Below are 17,681 nucleotides of genomic sequence, written 5' to 3'. Positions count from 1 at the left end.
TTGTTTCCAGGGTTTATTAAATCCCTTTTTTCAGGGTTTTGTTTTGTTTTTAAGCATTTTTTAGTTTTATGCAGATGTGCAAAACTGGGGGCTTTGAGGGAGCTCCCTCTTTGAATACGTGGTAGTAACATACCCTAGTACACTTTAACATAATATTGTTTCAAACAACACTATGTTAAAGCACACTAGGGAGCCTTTAGTGCACACTAACAGGATCTACATGGACCAATTAACATGCAACACATTAGTGAACTAAATATCACTCCCCACAGACTGCATTATTGCTCCCTATAGACAAGTCCTTTGGCACAAGTTACCATTTCCAGTATTTTTCTGGTATTTAATAAAAAACAGATTATTAGGATTGTGTGTCTTTATTGGCTTTAAGCCAATAATCAGAAGCCCTATTTATAGTCTAATCTACACAATTAACCTAATTGCTTTACAATCAAATACTGTTTCGTAACAAAAATGGCACACAGTGCATGTAATTCATGCTCAATTAGAGGCCAGTCAGAGAGAGAGAGAGAGAGAGAGAGAGAGAGAGAGAGAGAGAGACTGTCTCCATCTAGATCTATATCTAGGGAGGAAACAGGGAGGGAGACTGAGCACTGTAGCCTTCTTTATTTACTTGAATAGTTAATATTTACTTGATTAGTCTTCACCTCTAGACAAGCCACAACATGCAAGTTATTAGATGGCAGACCCCCAAGAAATAACAAATCTTTATTACAGTCCCTTGTGGTGAAACCTCAGTCAGGAGAATGGGTACATCCCAGTTTCTACTGTCTAGTCATCCTGTTTGTTCCAGCTATGTTCTGAGTGCCACCCTCTTGTATATTATGTTACACTAACATCCATTTTATCCTATGCTTATTCAAAATTAATTCATGCCTTTTCTCCTTATTTGAACTTCTACACTCCACTATTTAGGGTCCTCACTTTTCAAAGGTTAATTATCCACTTATTTCACAATCATTAGCATTTGTATCACTAGCTGCTATGGCTGTACTGTGGTTAATATTTATGGCTGTCCGTTACATATGCTCCTTAAAAGTACCCTAAAATATCAATAACTTGTTTGCAGTTTCTTATTTCATCCTAGTCAACTGATTTATTTCATTTGTTTATCACCAGTCTTCAGTCCAGTGACATCACAAGGTCACTTCTGTCATTTACTTATGTCAAGCTACACTTAAGCCTTTCCACTCATGCCTACTCTCAATACAGGTCCTTAGGCTAGGTCACTACTTGCATTGCAGCAGAAGCCACACCTTTAAGCATTACCTGAAATCCTACACATGCTACAGCAAGTATCCATTACGTATCCATTCTGAAATTACACTTTTTTGTTTTAATGAAAAATGTTGAGTTCAATCACTGAAGCCCTTCCCATCTCCCTCCCACACATCCCAATTCTCTGTCAGACAGGTTGACTCAGAGTAACCTCACAGATGGTTTTATAGATGCTAGTAAAGAGGATTTCTCCTCTCCCCTTCTCATATGAACTCTTAACGTTTGCACAGTAAGAAACAAAAGGCTCCTGCTGGAAAGTCAGACAGCAATAGAGACTAACATGGCTACCTCACTGAAATCTGTCTGAAAAACATTTCCAGCAAAAACTGCATCATGACTCCAATATAAATTAGTAGCATCACTTAACAGAAGAGAGACATGAGGCACAAACTCCGTTCTCTCAATATCCAGGTCTTAATTTGAAAAGGCAGTCTGAAATCTGTTATTTTAAAGTCACCTGCATCACCTTACCACTTAAAGTAATTAGCAGTTTTGAAGATGGAAGGTGCTAAGTATTATTACGAATGTAACAAACTCCTTTTTTCAGGTAGCCTTCTCTTTCCCGACCAACCCAAAGAGAAAATATTCTTCTCATATTTCAAATGTCAAACATCCATTGCCACCGAGATTCTCTGACGAGCTCCTCATCCACTATATTAGCTTGTGAGGGAAATAAATAAAAGAATCAACAATTTGTTCACTATCTTAATTAAATAAAACCAAAGAGTTTCTCCAAAGAAGTGCGTGTACTGAATTTTAACAGTTATTTTTAATAAAATGAAATCAAAAAAATTTAAGATTATACAATAAATCAGCATTGTTTTGCTTCTATCTGAGCTTACCTCTTTCTTTCCCTTGGTAATTTAACAGAAGGAAAAGGGATATGTGTGTGTGTGTAATTTATAGAGCCCTGCCTCTTTGCTAGGCCAATCAAAATCCTAAGAAGAGTAGGAGTTGGCCTGTACCTATGAGAAAGGGGAAGAGGGAGGGAGAGATCAACAGCACCAGGAACACCTAAGAATCACATTTGTTTGGTTTAAGAGGTCTTCACCACATGACATACAGTGTTGTTGTAGCCTTGTTGGCCACAGGATATTTGAGAAACATGTGGGTGAGGTAATATCTTTTACTGGACCCAACTCTTTTGGTGAGAAAGACAAGCTTTCAAGTTCGAAGCTCATCTCTCTCACCAACAGAAGTAGACCCAATAAAAGATATTACCTCACCCACCTTGTTTCATCAGGTGATAGGTAGAGAATACTGAAAACATGTAACAAGATTTCTTAGCTCAAAGGAGTATACAACATATGATCATCACTAAAAAATCATTTAAAGAGAATAGCTTTTAAATAACTGATAGAGCAAAGCATTAATAAAAAAGCAAACAGGCTTGTGTTAAAAAGCAAAGCAGTAATTCAGTGCTGAATAGCAGGGAAATTCCAAGTTTTTTAATAAGATCATGAAAAAATATGTAATACCCTCACAACTGACAAGAATTTAACAAGTTAATCTTTCAGTCTCCAATCCTTTTTCTGGAGTCTGACAAACTTTACATGGGCTGATCGGGTAACATAAGCACCTGTTGCTGACATAAAAGACTAAGGCCTTGGCTACACTGGCGCTTTACAGCGCTGCAACTTTCTCGCTCAGGGGTGTGAAAAACCACACCCCACTGAGCGCTGCAAGATACAGCGCTGTAAAGCGCCAGTGTAAACAGTGCCGCAGCGCTGGGAGCTGCAAGCTAATCCCCATGAGGTGGAGTACATGCAGTGCTGGGAGAGCTCTCTCCCAGCACTGGCGCTGCGACCACACTCACACTTCAAAGCACTGCCACGGCAGCGCTTTGAAGTTTCGAGTGTAACCAAGCCCTAAAACGTGTTTATAAGTTAGCTGGCTGCTTTCCCCAATATCAGTTTGGATTAGGACTGTCAAGTAAGCAGTTAACTCAAGCAATTAACTCAAAATAAATTAACTCAATTAAAAAAATTAATTGCTATTAACTGCAATGTTAAACAACAATAGAATATAAATTTACATTTACTATAAATATTTTGGATGTTTTTCTACATTTTAAAATATATTGATTTCAATTACAACCCAGAATACAAAGTGCACAGTGCTCACTTTATATTATTTTTATTACAAGTATTTGCATTGTAGAAAAGATAAACAGTATTTTTCAATTCATCTATCAAATACAGTACTGCAATCTCTTTATTGTGAAAGTGCAACTTACAAATGTGGACCTGTAGGCTTTGAAGTTTTATATTGTTTTGAGTGCAGTGACGTAAAAATTCTACATTTGTGAATTGCACAAAGATTGCATTATACTACTTGTATGATGTGAATTGAAAAATACTATTTATTTTATCTTTTTCACAGTGAAAATATTTGTAATAATAAAGTGACCACTGAACACTTTGTATTCTGGGTTGTAATTAAAACCAATATATTTGAAAATGTAGAAAAACATCCAAAATATTTAAATAAATGGTATTCAATTATTGTTTGATCACAGTTTTAATTGCACTGTTAACCACCAAGATTTAAAAAATGTATTAATCACAATTAATTCTTTTAATTGTTTGACAGCCCTAGTTTGGATATTAATGATTTTTATAGATCTCTAAGAAATAAGATAAGGGAACTTATGAGTTTAATTCCCAATAAGTAAAGTTTTTGCAAGCTTCAGCAATAAATTAAACTGAAAATCAAGCCCACGGCATAAAAAGAAAGATCTAATCCCAGAACATAAAATCTCAGCTGTAGCTTCAGTAGGCTGTACAGCTGTTGTATGCATGAGCGTAGCTGGGTCTCACACTAATTTTAGAGGATGTTCATTTTACCAAGAATACACAGTGTCATTGGAGGAGTGGGTGGAAGAAACTCACCACAATCTGTGCTTTCACTATTAGAAAATACAAATATACTGAGAGAAAAGGACCAAGTGAGCTGGTACGGCCGTAAGAAAAGGAGACTGACTTAGGGAGGGAGAGAGAAGCCTGCTCTCTGCATAAGAATAGTTTAAACTCAGCTGTTCCCTGATGGTTCAGTCCCCAGAGCTAGGTTTCTGGCATCCTTGTTAATTTCACTCACAGCAGCTGGGGGTCGAGGGGAGGGTGTGTTTGACCATGGCAGGGGCAGTCCTTTTCTGCCCCCGGGGATGAGGGGATCTCTCCAATACTAATATATACAACAAATACAAGCATTTGGCTGCACAGCTTAAATCCAGAGCTAATAAAAGCAAGTGGAAGGGGAAAACTCACTGTCACATTGGTTTCTCAGCTCCTCCATTCCCCTCCTCCAGCCAGGCTGCGGACAAGGCTCTGCATTCCTCCCCCCACCACCACCCCCAGCAGGAGTTCTCCTCTAGGCTCTAGCTTGCAGTAGGGACACTGGCTGAGATGCCTGCTGCTGCTGCCTGCAAAAGAACAGTTTAAACTCAGCTGTTCCCTGTGCAGTTCAGTGCCCAGAGTTTGGAGCCGTTTCTGGCATCCTTGTTAATTTCACTCCAAGTTGTTGTTCGGTGTGTGTGACCATGGCAGGGGCAGTTCTTTTCTGCCCCCAGGATGAGGGGATCTCCTAAACAGTCAAAATCAGGAACCATTTCCAAGTTCAAATCTATCCCATTCCCTCCCCAGCAGAGGATCATGGTTGTGATGTCCAAACTGCTTGCAGATCCTCTTTGAAATGTTACTGTTCAAAAAAAAAAAAAAAAAAAACACAAAAAACATGGAGAACATTGTGGAAAGATGTCTCATGATGATTAGGGTTTATTTTGGGCAAAGCAATTTTGCTAAAGCAACCCAAGATTCACAGAGGCCATGTCTACATCTAAAATTTTGCAGCGCTGGTTGTTACAGCTGTATTAGTACAGCTGTATAGGGCCAGCGCTGCAGAGTGGCCACACTTACAGCAACCAGCGCTGCAAGTGGTGTTAGATGTGGCCACACTGCAGCGCTGTTGGGCGGCTTCAAGGGGGGTTCGGGGAACGCGAGAGCAAACCGGGAAAGAAGACCAGCTTCGCCGCGGTTTGCTCTCGCGTTCCCCGAACCACCCTGCAAACCGCAGGGAAGGAGACCTGCTTGTTCGGGGAACGCGAGAGCAAACCGCGGCGAAGCTGGTCTCCTTTCCCGGTTTGCTCTCTCATTCCCCGAACCACCCTGCAAACCGCAGGGAAGGAGACCTGCTTGCTCGGGGGTTCGGGGAACGAGAGAGCAAACCGGGAAAGGAGACCAGTTTCGCCGCGGTTTGCTCTCGCGTTCCCCGAACCACCCTGCAAACCGCAGGGAAGGAGACCTGCTTGCTCGGGGGTTCGGGGAACGAGAGAGCAAACCGGGAAAGGAGACCAGTTTCGCCGCGGTTTGCTCTCGCGTTCCCCGAACCACCCTGCAAACCACAGGGAAGGAGACCTGCTTGTTCGGGGAACGCGAGAGCAAACCGCGGCGAAGCTGGTCTCCTTGCCCGGTTTGCTCTCTCGTTCCCCGAACCACCCTGCAAACCGCAGGGAAGGAGACCTGCTTGCTCGGGGGTTCGGGGAACGAGAGAGCAAACCGGGAAAGGAGACCAGTTTCGCCGCGGTTTGCTCTCGCGTTCCCCGAACCACCCTGCAAACCGCAGGGAAGGAGACCTGCTTGTTCGGGGAACGCGAGAGCAAACCGCGGCGAAACTGGTCTCCTTTCCCGGTTTGCTCTCTCGATCCCCGAACCACCCTGCAAACCGCAGGGAAGGAGACATGCTTGCTCGGGGTTCGGGGAACGCGAGAGCAAGCCGTGGAAGGAGACCAGCTTGATTACCAGAGGTCAAGAAAAGCGCTGGTAAGTGACTACACTTGATTAACAGCGCTGGATCACCAGCGCTGGATCCTCTACACCCGAGACAAAACGGGAGTACGGCCAGCGCTGCAAACAGGGAGTTGCAGCGCTGGTGGTGCCCTGCAGATGTGTACACCTTCAAAGTTGCAGCGCTGTAACTCTCTCACCAGTGCTGCAACTTTCTGATGTAGACAAGCCCAGAGAAAGCAAATAGCCTCCATAGACAAAACCACAAAAGGAGTAGAGGGGAAAACTGAATATTCAGGGAAATTATTGTGCCTCCTTTGAAAGAAATAGTAGTTTTCATTCCAATCCACCCTCTTTATATATTGATTTAAACACCTGAAATGTCCTTAGGACAGCTGGTGCAATCTCAGATCTCTTTTTATTTTGTCCTCCCTGCAGAGTGCCAGAGGCTGAAATTGACAAAACTTTCTCTAAATATCTTGTATATTTCATGAAGGCTATTCCAGTTGTCCTTCATTCATCCCTGGCTGGCTGTGGTTTTTGCCTTGGTTACTTACTCCTTGGCTGACCCAGCCCAGCGGCATCTGCAGACTCTCTGCAGGCAGCAGCCCACAGCGGCTGGTTGCTGGGGTCGCTGATGATTGGTGGCAGGCTGCAGCTGCATTGTTTGAGACACATTCATACAGTCAGAGGTGAAAGTAAGCCGGTCCAGTCCAGTCCAGCATGCCAGCAAGAGGCAGTACGCCTTGCTGGACTGCATCGACTTCCACGGCGGGGATCGAAAGGACTCTGGGCTGCCTGCAGCTGTGGGCAGCCCAGAACCCTTTGAATCCCAGCCAAGGCTCTGGCGGCCGGGCTGGGGACACGATTCCCTCAGCGGCAGGCGCTCTGGGCCCCTTAAATCCCTGCCCCAGCCCCGCAAAGCTTGGGGCTCCCCCTGGCGGCCAGAGCCCCAGGCCAGTTAATTTGCCCCGGAGCCCCGGGGGGCTCCCATCTACCTCTGCAGCTGGGAGCCCCTGGTTGATTTAAAGGCTCTGGGTCTCCCAGCCACAGCTGGTTCCCCAGGGCCTTTAAATCTTGAGAGGCCATGCCTCTTCCAGATGAGGCCATGCCCCCCTCAGGACTCCAGCAGTACTGGTAAATCCTGTAAGTTACTTTCACCCCTGGCTGGTGTTAAAGCAGGGAGTATGTGGGTGAACTCTCCTAGTCTATCTCTAGGGAGGAGAGGGGCAGCTCTCCACTACTCCTTCAACCTCCTGGTCAGGCAGTAGAAAGACTAAAAAGGGGGATTTTGCTACCCTCACCCCAGCACGTTTTTTTAAACCCCCCTTTCCCATATCTAGCTCCCTAGTGCTTGCCTCTTCTGCTGCAGCAAGAGTATGAAATGAACATGATTTTTATTTTCAGTGCTATACACAGGGTTTGGAATAGTAGCAGTGAAAGACAGGAATCACAGTTCTAAATATGCTGCTTTCTTTGTCAACTGCAAAGGCACAAGAATTGTTTCTGCACACTTTGGAACACAGCTTTGAAGCATTAGGTCACATTAAGAAGACTACCTTCATAACTGCAGGGACCAAACATTGAATTATTTTAAAAGAAAGTTTAAATTCTTTAGAAATTGTTGGTTTAGTCTCTTTACTTTTGGTGAGATTATTCTTTTGCTAGCTAGTAGTTACAAGCCTTGAGTTACAGCATTAGGCTTTGTTCACTAGAGAACTACCTATCTATTTTAGTATCTCTGTTAAGTTGCTTGAAGGTTATTGGGGGGGGTTGTGTTTGTTTCTGGAGTGGGTGGTGGGACATTCGGATAGAAGGGGTTTCAATGACCCATATCATCTACTTCTGCCTAGACAGGAAATTAGTTGGATGGGTTCATTCTATTCTATATGGTAAGGATGACACTATCACTCCATTCAACTGTCAGGGCTTGTCTACAGTTAAAACTCTACAGTGGCACAGTTGCGCCACCGTACCGCTTTAGCATTGAAACCACCTTTGCGGACAGGAGGGATTTTCCTGTCAGCACAGGTAATCCGCCTCCTTGAGAGTTGGTATGTTGATCAAAGAATTCTTCCGTCAATCTAGTGCAGTCTACACAGGGACTTAGGTCCATTTCACTACACCACTCAGGGGAGTGCATGATTCACACCTCTGACTAACATAATTAAACTGACCTAATTTGCTAGCATAGACCAAGCCTCAGTCCCTGTTCAAGAGTAGCTCCAGACTAGAACAGTAAGGGTGTTACTGTACTAAGGTGTGCTGGGGGATCCAGAAGAGGAAGCTGGCAAAGCACCTGCCTGCAGTATGGTAGGCTTGTGTCCAACACTGTCCACCAGAGGCCAATCACATTATTTCACAAAGGTCAGGAAGCCACAATCAAGATTTTAGAATCTACCACAATCATAACATTTGTGCAACCCAGGTAGGACAATGGGGAAAAAAGCAACCTGCAAGTGAAGGAACCTCAAATGGGGTAGCCAGTTCCTATACCTCCCTCCTTGCTACACCAGCACAAGTAACATGTCAGGACAGGGAAGACAAGAGCAGCAGGAATGCAATGCACTCTGGTATCTCTAACTAGTGTGTGAGCTGTAAAGTAACAGCCATTAGATCAGCCTCTCCAAAACACATTCCTCCTCTTCTTTTCTCACTATGTGCCCCAATCAGTTTGCACCACCATGGATGACAATGTGCCACACTGCTGCCCCCTGCCTCCCCACACCCAGAGAAAGAGACTGAGGTTCAGTATAATTGTGTTTTAAAACAAAGAAAGACAGATCATATCTGAGTTACAAGTTACTAAAAATATCAAGCTCTTGAAGTAGGTGACATGAGAAAGATCCTATCTCTACACTGGGACCTTCTTGGACCATGGTCTCTCCTGCCCCTCTGCAGTCCTTGCTTCCTCCCCACTGTACTTCTCCTCTGGAAGGATCAGAGATTTGAGAGAGTGGATTACCATTGTTTCGCCTTCTCCTCTGCAGTCTTTTGCTCATCTGCTTGGGCTCTCTACAGCATGCCCTCAGCATGAAAGGAACTACAGTAGTGCCTTTCATGCCCTCCACCCCAACATAGCAGCACTTAACCTGAAGTTGGTTGCTGAAACCAAGGGGGAAAAGTAGATTCCTTCAGTTACCAACTGAAGCATGATTTTAAAAACATGTTACAGTAAGGCAAAAAGAAAAGCTGTAACTATTTGCCATGTTTTTCTCAGGCCTGGTCTAAACTACGTGTTTAAACTGATTTTAGCAGCGTTAAACCGATTTAACGGCGCACCTGTCCACAGTATGAGGTTCTTTATATCGATATAAAGGGCTCTTTAAATTGGTTTCTGTACTCCTCCCCAATGAGAGAAGTAGCACTAAAATCGGTATTACCATATCAGATTAGGGTTAGTGTGGCCGCAAACCGACAGTATTGGCCTCCGGGTGGTATCCCACAGTGCTGTCCAGAGCAGTCACAGTGGTGCAATCTGAACTCGGATGCAGTGGCCTGGTAAAGAGGAAAAGTCCCGCGAACTTTTGAATTACATTTCCTGTTTGCCCAGCGTGGAGCTCTGATCAGCACGGGTGGCGATGGAGTCCCAAATCCAAAAAGAGCTCCAGCATGGACCATATAGGAGATACTGGATCTGATCGCTGTATGGGGAGACAAATCTGTTCTATCAGAGCTCCGTTACAGAAGACAAAATGCCAAAGCGTTTGAAAAAAATCTCCAGGCTACACAGTGCTGCACGACAAGCGTAACGGAAAGCCAAAGAATCAAATGGACGCTCATGGAGGGAGGGAGGGGGTACTTAGGACTCCAGCTATCCCGCAGTCCACAGCAGTCTCTGAAAAGTATTTGCATTCTTGGCTGAGCTCCCAGTGCCTGTAGGTTCAAACACATTGTCCGGTGTGGTTCAGGGTATAACTCATCGATTTACTCCCTCCCCCCACCACGTGAAAGAAAAGGGAAAGAAATCGTTTCTTGACTTTTTTCCAATGTCACCCTATGTCTACTGAATGCTGGTGGTAGATGCGACGCTGCAGCAGCGAAGAGCAGTATCTGCTCTTCTCCCCCCCCGGTGACAGATGGTACAATATGACTGCTATCCGCCGTCATCATCAGCCCGTGAGTACTCCTGGCTGGCCTCAGGTGAGGCTGGCTGGAGGCGCCTGGGTAAAAATAGGAATGATTCCTGGTCATTCCCAGTAGATGGGACAGAACGGCTGGTAACCGTCTTCATCATAGCAACTAAGGGCTGAGCTCCATCAGCCCCCTCCCTTTCCTGTGTAAAGAAAAGATTCTGTACTGCCTGGACTATCATAGCAGCGGGATGCTGGGCTCCTCTCCCTCCCCACTGTTTAATGTCCTGCCTGGACTATCATAGCAGCTGGAGGCTGCCTCCCCCTCATTTAATCTCACTAACATGTCACTGTTTCTTATTCCTGCATTCTTTATAACTTCATGACACAAATGGAGGGGACACTGCCATGATAGCCCAGGAAGGTTGGGGGAGGAGGGAAGCAATGGGTGGAGTTATTGCAGAGGCACCCCCCATGAATGGCATGTAGCTCATCATTTCTGCGGGATCTGACATGGAGCAGCTGTGCTCTCTGATATACTGGTTCTCTAGTACACTTGCCCCATATTCTAGGCTGGACTATTTTTAGAAATCATAAAGGAGGGATCGACTTGGGGAGTCATTCCCATTTTTGCCTTTGCGCCCCCGGCCGACCTCAGCCAGGGGCACCCATGATAGCAACAGACAGTACAGAACAACAGATAACCGCTTCTGCTATCATGCAAAAGCAAACGAATGCTGCCGTGTAGCGCTGCAGTAATGCCTCTGTCAGCAGCATCCAGTACACATACGGTGACAGTAAAAAAAAAAGCTGAACTGGCTCCATGGTTGCCGTGCTATGGCGTCTGCCAGGGCAATCCAGGGAAAAAGGGCGCGAAATGATTGTCTGTCGTTGTTTTCCCGGAGGAAGGAATGAGTGACGACATTTACCCAGAACCACCCGTGACAATGATTTTTGCCCCATCAGGCACTGGGATCTCAATCCAGAATTCCAAGGGGCGGGGGAGACTGCGGGAACTATGGGATAGCTACAGAATAGCTACCCACAGTGCAAAGCTCCGGAAATCGACGCTAGCCTCAGACCATGGGCGCATACTGTCAAATTAATGTGCTTAATGTGGCCACGTGCACTCGACTTTATACAATCTGTTTTACAAAACCGGTTTATGTAAAATCAGACTAATCCTGTAGTGTAGACGTACCCTTTTGCTCATCTGCTTGGGCTCTCTACAGCATGCCCTCAGTATGAAAGGAACTACAGTAGTGCCTTTCATGCCCTCCACCCCAACATAGCAGCACTTAACCTGAAGTTGGTTGCTGAAACCAAGGGGGAAAAGTAGATTCCTTCAGTTATCAACTGAAGCATGATTTTAAAAACATGTTACAGTAAGGCAAAAAGAAAAGCTGTAACTATTTCCCATGTTTTTCACAAAAGCCCCACTGTCACTAAAGTCTGCTTTAGAAATTACAGGATACTTAAAGAAGACAGAAACAACAGAAACTCATTTCTGTTGCCATGATGATAGGTCTAAACTGACAATTTACAGAAAACAGGTATGTTTAAAAACTCAGAATTATTTCAGTCTAATCCATACAAGAAAACAGCATCAGACAATGATTCATTAAACTAGGTAGGAATTTTTTCCCCCAGGTTAAGTTCTAGTAAATGGATGCTTCTAACTACCTTAATGATCAGAGACTATAAATGAAGTAACTGCATGGAGTATTAAATTCTTAACCAGCAGGTTCCATTTTGTAAAATGCTTTTAGATTATTTGGATGACAAGTACTAGAGAAATATTAAGTATTATTAATAACACTTATCTGTAAAGTCAAAGTCTCTAACCTGCCAGTGTTGGCACTTAGAGTGACACAAGTAACTGTCAGAATTAATCTAACTGCTTTTTTCCAGCTCTTTGGCGACCTTCCTTGTTAAGACCATGCCTGCTACATCAGTATGACACAGCAAGCTTTTCACTTTAATTTTTAAAGCAATTTGATCTTTCTAACGCACTGGCATGGCACGTAAGAGCCAAGCGCTGAGTTAACGCTAGCCATGACTAGGTGCACTTGGCAAGAGCCCCAGCTTATGCTGAGGTTGCAATGCACAGCACGCAGCAGCCCGGCCACTGATTTATAAGTCTTGCTTTATTTACCCCTTCAGCTGCCGCAGGACCCAAACGGGTTGGTGCAAGAACCTCAATCCAGGTCAACCTGCCAACACAAATAAGACATCCTCTTAACCTTTAGAGTCTGGGCCATGCAAAAGTGGCCTCAACTCACCGCCTGGTCTCTCCTCACACCTTTAAAAGGTTAGGAGCACTTGTGGCACATTAGAGACTAACAAATTTATTTGAGCATGAGCTTTCGTGGGCTAAAGCCCACGCCATCGGATCACGAAGTGGGCTGTAGCCCACGAAAGCTTATGTTCAAATAAATGTTAGTCTCTAAGGTGCCACAAGGACTCCTGTTCTTTTTGGGGATACAAACTAACAGGGCCGCTTCTCTGAAAGCCTTACAAGGTTATACCCCCCAGCGCCTAGGTAGTATTGTCATCAGCACCTCTCAACACCCTTGATAAAGGAGGATCCTGCTAGAGCCCATTTCCCCCGGGAGGCTCCCAGCGCGAGCTAGGAACACAGATCCCCCCGCCCCTCACTGGGAGGAGGGGGGGTTAATTCCCCCAAGACCAGGCACTGATTGAGGGAACCCAGGAGTCCTGGCTCTCACACCCGCGCAAGGGGGGGGTCTCTCCCCAATTCTCCCCTCCCCCAGTCCCAGCGCGCGCCCCTCTCCCGCCCAGCCACACACCCTCCGCCCCTCGCTTCAGCCCCCGCCGCCGCTATTCGCCGGCAAGGCTGGGGAAGCGGGAGCCCGGAGCTGAGGGGGCAGGAAGGCGGCTGGGAGGGGGGAGGCGACCAGCCCAAAGCCGGGTCGGCTCCGCTGGGGTGGGGGAGGGGCGGAGCTGAGGAGAACCAGCAGCGGGGCAGCCCCCCGCCCCTCCCATTCATTCCGAGGCAGCTGCCCGGGGCCAGACCATCGTCTCCCTCCCCGCTCCCGCAGCTGTACTGACCCCTCCAGCAGGAATACAGTTGGTTCCGCTCGCTCGACCCGCTGCCTGGACCCCCCCACGCTGCAGCCCAATGGTACGTGGGCAGGGGCCTCGCGCACGCCGCGGCGGCTCCTTTATCAAGCCGGCTCGCGCGGCCCCTGAAGCCCCGCCCCCACCCGGGAGCCTGAGCCGCCTGATAGGCCTGATGCTTGGGGAGGCGGGGCCAGAGCGCTCCCATCACCTCCGCAGTAACCGTGGCGCCCGGCCAGTCTCTCCCTGCGTCTCAGCTTCGCTCGCCCCCCCCCCGAGAGTGGGGAAGGCTGAGTGGTGATGTCATCAGGTGACGTCCTGCCATGACATCACAGGGCCATGTTGGGGTTGTGCCAGAAGAGAGAGGATTTTGCGGCAAAAGTGGGAAGCACGTGGTCTGGGGCAGAGCAGGGGGAGTCAGGACTCCTGGGTCCTTTCTGTCCCCACCTGTGGGGTGGGCAGGTGGTGCCGTTGCTAGAGCATGGGGTGATGAAGAGCCAAGAGTCCTGGGTTCTGCCCCCACCGCTGGGGCAGATAGACAGTGTGGGGGTGGCTAGAGATCAGGCTGATGGGGAGCCGGGACTCCTAGGTTTTCTCCTCACCTGTGGGACAGGCAGGTGGTGCAGTCACTAGAGCATGGGATGAGGAAGAGCCAGGACTCCTGGGTTCTGCCTTGACCTTGGCAGGGAGAGTCATTGGAGACAGAGGATCCTGGTACCCATCAGTGGTATTACTCACCTGTTCTAACCACGACACACAGCTGGGACTAGAATACAGCTTTTTGAAAGTATATGCTGTTTAGGAGAGAGAGGAATAAACAGAAAGGTGGCAGGGTAGCAGTTTACATCAACTAAATAAATAAGAAGTGGTTGTATGGTCAAAACAGAATCTGTTGGGGGTCAAAATCACTTTGGGGAAGTATGGTAAAAGAGCATATGTCTGTTGGGATAGTGTGAGAGCAGGGGTGGGCAAACTATGGCCTGCAAGCCGTTTTAAACTGGCCTGCAAGCCGCAACCACGCTCCTCACCTTGCTCCGGCCAGGGCGCTGGGTTGGGGGCCACACCACACAGCTCAGCCCCACTCCGGCCAGCGCACTGGGTCAGGGCTGGACCACATGGCTTGGCCCCACTTTGGCGCTCTAGCCGGGGCACTGGCTTGGGGCCGCAACGTGTGGCTCCTGGACGCCAGGGCATAGCCCCGCTCCGGTTCTTACACACTCCAATGGGAGCTGTAGGGGTGGTGCCTGTGGACGGGGCAGTGTGCAGAACCATCTGGCCACGCCTCTGCATAGGAGCTAGAGAAGGGACATGCCACTGCTTCTGGGAGCCGTTTGAGGTAAGAGCCACTCGGAGCCTGCCCCCCCGAGCCTCTCCCCCTGCCCCAACCCCCTGCCCCAGCCCTGATCCCCTTCACGCTCTCCAAATCCCTCAATCCCAGCATGGAGCACACTCCTGCACCCCAAACCTCTCAGATCCACCCCACAGCCCACACCCCCAGCCAGAACCTGCACCCCTTCCCACACCTCTGTGCCAGTCCTGATCCCCCTCCCGCCCTCCAACCCTCTTGGGCCCAGCCCAGAGCACACTCCTCATCCCCACCTCCCCCACCCCAGAGCCTGCACCCCCCCTCACACCCCAACCCCAATTTTGTGAGCATTCATGGGCCGCTATACATTGGGCCAAAAAGTTTGCCCACCCCTGTGTTAGAGTTTTGCTGTAGACCCACATGAGCAAACATAGATTTGGATAGAAATTGCTGTATTATTAGAAAAATACTTTTGGGAATTGTGTCATAAATGAATACTTTAACTTTCCAGATATAGATTAGCAAACAAATGCTACTAATAGTAGTAGGGCCCAGTTGTTTCTGGAGGTGATAGATGGCAGTTTTCTTCATCAGTCACCAAACGAACAAGAGGTGATGCAATTTTAGATTTGTTTTGTGTAAATAGTAAAGACATCATAGAAGGGCTGATCGTAGGAAATAACCTTGGGTTGAGTGATCAAAAGTTGATTCAGTTTTAATTAAATGGAAGGATAATCAAAGCTGTTACTACTGAGCAGCACAATATGGGGGGGAGGTGACCAGCCCTTTGGGGAAAAAGAAGTGGTTCAGGACTATTTAGAAAAGCTAGAGGAGCACAAGTCCATGGGGCTGGATGCTCTGCATCCAAGGGGGCTAAAGGAGTTGGCCGATGTGATTGAAGAGCCGTTGGCCGTTATCTTTGAAAACTCATGGCGATCAGGGGAGATCCTGGATGACTGGAAAAAGGCTACTGTAGTGCCCATCTTTAAAAAAGGGAAGGAAGAGGATCCAGGGAACTACAGGCCAGTCAGCCTCACTTCAGTCCCTGGAAAAATCATGGAGCAGGTCCTCAAGGAATTGATTCTGAAGAACTTAAGAGGAGAGGAAAGTGACCAGGGTCAGCTTAGATTCACCAAGGGCAAGTCATGCCTGATTAACCTAATTGCCTTCTATGAGGAGATAACTGGCTCTGTGGATGAGGGCAAAGCCGTGGACACGTTATTCCTTGCCTTTAGCAAAGCTTTTGATACGGTCTCCCACAGTATTCTTTCCAGCAAGTTAAAGAAGTATGGTCTGGATGAATGGACTATAAGGTGGCTAGAAAGCTGGCTAGATCGTCAGGCTCAACGGATAGTGATCAATGGCTCCATGTCTAGGTGGCAGCTGGTATCAAGTAGAGTGCCCCAAGGGTCGGTCCAGGAGCCGGTTTTGTTCAATATCTTCATTAATGATCTGGAGGATGGTGTGGATTGCACCCTCAGCAAGTTTGCAGATGACACTAAACTGGGAGGAGTGGTAGATATGCTAGAGGGTAGGGATAGGATACAGAGAGACCTAGACAAATTAGAGGATTGGGCCAAAAGAAACCTGATGAGGTTCAACAAGGACAAGTGCGGAGTCCTGCACTTAGGACAGAAAAATCCCATGCACTGGTATAGACTAGGGACCGAGTGGCTAGGCAGCAGTTCTGCAGAAATGTATCTAGGGTACAGGGAGACGAGAAGCTGGATATGAGTCAACAGCGTGCCCTTGTTGCCAAGAAGGCTAACAGCATTTTATTTGCACTAAAGAGCAATTAATAAAAGCAATCTTTGGAAATATGTTTGTAAGTTGTTTAAAAAGGAAACCGAGAAACAGTAGAAATATGTACCTACCAATGGGAATATTTTATTTGCCCAGGCTGCAAAATGTAAAATAATTCTTGGGGTTATGCTTGTTGTCTGAATACGTTAGAACCAGAGAACAAAGATAAAAAGTCAGGCTGCCGAGAACAGGCTGCACAAAACCAACTCCTTGCTGGCAGACAGAAAATCACCGTATACACTCAAAGGATAGAGAAGAAAGAGAAACAAAGAGCAAAGGAAAAAGTTAAAACAATAATTGCAAGGTGTAAGTAAATGCCTCCTTGTCTTGTAATTTGGCAAGAGGCAAGAAATAAAATTGGAGGAGTTCAGGAACGAATTAATTAGTCAGAAAGCTTCAGAGAAGTCGCCGTGGAAAAACCAGGCTAGGAATCTCAAACACAATACAGGGAGTAAGATGTCCAGTTACAGCAGTGGCAAGGCTGGAAAGTAAAATAAGTAAGTAAAAATATTGGAGGAACAAGTAGGTCAGAATGATCAGAGGACAAACAGCCTCTAAATCCTTCTTCAAGTTGTTCTTTTCCCTCTCTCAAACTTATTTATAGTTGTGGGTGGTTGATGCAGCTGCTCCTCCTATGCTAATCTTGCTTGCTTTTTTCTTCTCTGGGTTGTGTAATGACCAAACTTTCTAAACTTCTTTAATGTGTACCCACTTGGCTTATGTATTCTTGTCTTACATTTATTTCTGTTGCCTGAAAGTGGACTTACAATGTCATATGTTATCTGAAAAATCATAATTGAACTATGTTCTAGGATTTAAATCCAACACCTTGTCATCCGTTTTTCTTTAAAAGCTCTGTAATTTAAGAAAATGACGTTTGCATTTGTGTATGTTAAGGCTGATTTAACAGTTATTAGCTGCTGAATCCATTTTGGTTTTTAATTAAGACTAATCTTTGTATTTTTTAAATGGTTAATTTTTGTTTTGTTGTTTAAATTTATGAGCTAATGAGAACTATGAATTTTGTTAAATCAATATTCAGCTCTGTCCTGTGTGTTGCATGCTCACTTCATAGTAGCTGAACTGTCTTTGTGTACATGGGGGAGGGAGGAGTTCTTCAAGTGCTTTTTTCTTTGTATCCTGACACTGTGTCTAAATAATTAAACTTGTCACTAGTTTATCTTGTTATCTTAAATACTAGAGAAACTGTGTTAATTTAGAGGATATTTATATTTTAAATTTATAAGAATGTTTTGTGGTAAAGGTTTCTCTTGTCTATACCCACCTTTTCCCCCTCCTCCTGTTTTTAAAGCAAAGCTTACACATCTGGTTTTGCAAAGA

General features: G+C 46.1%; 1 protein-coding gene across 2 annotated transcripts in view; it reads right to left on the bottom strand.

The window, feature by feature from the left end:
• Positions 1–13,337, bottom strand: part of LOC115648079 (L-threonine 3-dehydrogenase, mitochondrial-like) — a 29,751-nt gene extending 16,414 nt beyond the window's left edge. The window contains exons 1-2 of one of the 2 annotated variants that reach the window (XM_030555201.1): positions 13,223–13,337; positions 12,306–12,363 (exon numbers count right to left, since the gene is read on the bottom strand). The gene's annotated coding sequence lies outside the window, so the exon portion shown is untranslated. The remainder of the gene's footprint in view (positions 1–12,305; positions 12,364–13,222) is intronic. The other variant, XM_030555202.1, reaches the window with a different exon arrangement.
• Between the last annotated feature and the right edge of the window lie 4,344 nt (positions 13,338–17,681).

The sequence above is a fragment of the Gopherus evgoodei genome, chromosome 3 (genome assembly GCF_007399415.2).
Source record: "Gopherus evgoodei ecotype Sinaloan lineage chromosome 3, rGopEvg1_v1.p, whole genome shotgun sequence".
In the NCBI taxonomy this organism is placed as follows: Eukaryota; Metazoa; Chordata; order Testudines; family Testudinidae; genus Gopherus; species Gopherus evgoodei.
This window is presented reverse-complemented; position numbering and strand designations above follow the sequence as displayed.